Source organism: Marmota flaviventris, chromosome 8, assembly GCF_047511675.1.
Source record: "Marmota flaviventris isolate mMarFla1 chromosome 8, mMarFla1.hap1, whole genome shotgun sequence".
NCBI lineage: Eukaryota > Metazoa > Chordata > Mammalia > Rodentia > Sciuridae > Marmota > Marmota flaviventris.
This window is the reverse complement of record NC_092505.1, coordinates 96,174,152-96,177,369: the sequence shown is the minus strand read 5'-3', so window position 1 is coordinate 96,177,369 and position 3,218 is coordinate 96,174,152.

The window sequence follows — 3,218 nt, the reverse complement described above, 5'->3', positions numbered from 1 at the left end:
GAATTGCTCTTCAGAAGGAAATCACTGTTATCTGGGAGTCCAGCAAGTCTTTTAATAGAATTGCTTTGCCCTCTAGCCATTTTGAAAATTATAACTTTCATATTGCTCAACACAAATGAGAGCCTACTATGTGCCAGACACTGGGGATATAGGAAGCCAGAGTATAACCATGTCATGTTCCATCTTTGAAGAATACATTTAGTTGAATGTAGAGTTGATTTTGACCATTTAAACATGGAGAAATTTGATTAAAACAAATAAAAAGTTATCCACATTTAATTGTGAACATTCCATATGTTGCATAGCACTAAATTAGTGTCATTTTCAGATTTAACTCATGACTTTGCAGACTCTCATATTATTCATTAAAAACATGATTTTGGAAGAGTTTTAACTGTGTTACTATTTCATAAACATTGAACATTGTTGTCCTGGAAGTAAATAGTGAAAATCATCTGTTTGCCAAGAAAAGACATCTTTCCTTATAATCCTGCTGAAACTTCCACCATTCCTTAATCCCAGGTAGTTATTTACTTCACTGCCCAAAATAACTGACTGTACAACATGCCATAAATTGCATTAAACAACCTCACACCTTCTCCTTCACAAGTTTTTCATCAAGTTTTTTAGGTTTGTTGTGTTGTTGACACCACTTTATAATCCATGCATTGTCACTTTGTAGTAAGAGTAACTAGTAAACATGAAATCTGTTCACTTACAAAGTATTCTTGGAAGTATAAGAATTTTTCTCTTTTGGATTTTAAAATAGTAATAGCTGTAGTGAGTCCTGATGTTTTTAACTTCTGTTTGATTTTTAGAAATGCTAAAGGCATTTAAGTTTCCCAAAGGAAATTGCTTCCCATGTCAGATCCACCCAAATAGGATTATTATTTATGGGTTGTCATAGGTAGCCGGGCCAGCACGAGCTAAATATTTTATACATATTTCATTTAATCCCAATGATCCTGACAATGTTTTTCATGCCAGAACTATTGAAGTATTAGAAGGTAGGACTGGGGCCTAGTATCTCAGGCTAGTCTCAAGTTAAATTTCAAGAGCCATAAGCTGCATTAACATTTACTATTATGCCCATTCAACAGATGGAGGAGCAGGGGGAAGATGTAAGGAAGTTAGGTAAATTACTCAAAGTCTAATATGGCTCCAGGGGGCCTATTACTCCCCAAGACAGCATATAAAATCTGCTCTAAAATTTCAGTCTCCCTCTGAGAAAGTATATACACAAAACTGGTGCACTGTTTTCTGTTTTTTTAACTGGAGCTTTATAGTTATACATAGTAGTTGGATTCATTCCAACAAATTCCTACATTCATGGAATTTGATTTCAGTTCATGACCGCTCCCCTTTCCCTATCGCCCTCCTTCCCCACCCCCTGGTACCTGTTTTTTAACTCCATCTTGCTTACTACTTGATGGCCATCTCTGTGAGTCTTTTTAAGGTCTTTCTCCATAATTGTCTACATTGGCTCAACCTTCCCAGCCGCTTCAACCCTGCTGTATCTTTCAGTGCTTTGAGCCTCCTTTGTCAGATATATATGAAATACACCTTCTTAGACAGCTCAGGGCCCCTTTCTCTCAAGCACTCAGAACTTTGTGCTAGCCCATCAGAAACTGTTCCCATGTCCAACAGATGGTACAAAACCACACAACAAAATAGTCCCATTGCTGACCTCCACATCCAACTATGCCCTCCTGGGCTAGAGAAGTCTACTAATTTCTGGGAAGCCAGGGAGTGCCCCCTGAAATACACATACATACCTCAGATCCACTAGGTGATTGTTGGCATTAGTTCCCTTAGACACCTTGGAGGGATTGTACCCTTATGCTGGTTGTCCGTGGTGACCGTCTAACCTCCCTGGGGCCCTACTTCCTGAATCAATGTTCTCAGCTTGTTGGTTGGGCTTTCCTTCCCCTCTGACTGTCCCCTGAGAGCACTGCCCTGGAGAAGAAGCTGCTCCTTCTCCTGATGCTCCCTAGGTTGCAGCCTTCTTGTTCCTTCCTGCTGCTCACCTACCCTGACTCCTCCACCTTTGTGTAAAAGCCCCACTTCTGTGGGGTTCCTGCTTTGTGGCTCTGCCTCTGTCATACACCACACTCCTGTTTGTTCCATCTCACCGGAATATTTCAGCACCTCATTTATTAACTGCTGTACCCTAAGCTCTTCCATCTTGACAACTTCAGTGTCTACACGAGCTAGGCATCCAACATCCAAACACCTATTCCCTTCCCTTCTTCACAGTCTTTTTCATGCCGCACTCATTCCTGCCTAAGAACCCTAACACATGCAGCCCCTGTACCTGTAATTCTCCCCTCCTTTCTCAGGGGGCACTGTATAGCCTCAGGTGTGTGGTCACCTCCCCCAGAAAAGCCTACACAAAACCACCTTACCTAGTGGGTCCCTCCTCTATATCACTGCACCTTCACAACATCTTTCACAATGTGGAACGATGTATTTGCTTGTTTGTCCTCTGTCACCTTTGCCACAAGGTCAGGAGCCATATCATTTCGTTATTCCTCCAGTCAAGTTCCTAGAATCATATGATCATGCTTAACACTTAGAACCTCCAGATATTTTTTTCCAGAACTGGGTTTTGAACCCAGGGGGTGCTCTACACTAAGCTACATTTCCAGCCTTTTTTATTTTTAAATACGGTCTTGCTAAGTTCCCCAGGCTGTTGTCAAACTTATGATTCTCCCCCTCAGCCTCCCCAGTGGATGGGATTATAGGCGTGTGCCACCATGCCCGGCTTCCCAAAATATTTATAAATGCATAAATAAATTAGTGAATGGGTAAACATTAGTACTGTACTTTGGAAGGAGGGCTCCTATTGTCTCCCTGTTCTGCCTGAGTAAAGGTTGATAGGAAATTTTTCCTTTTTTCAGCTGGGTTGGGGCTAAGGAACCAGCAGTTTTAATAGACCACCCAGATGATTTTGATGCTTTGATAAGGTTTGGAAAAAACTGAAGTAGGGAAAAGCTTTCAGCCACACACTAAATGCTGACCTAGGCTAGAGAAACTGCTGCAGCCAGGAAGGTGATTCATTCTGGGGTTTTGTGGGATTCCCCAGCACTGATGTAAATGGAAGCTTTAGCAAAGGTCCCACTTAACGCTGGTAATAAACAGCATCAAGAGAAAGGTGACTCCTGAAATACTGTAGAAACTGGAAAGCATAGACTAATTTAGTCCATTATTAGTTTTCT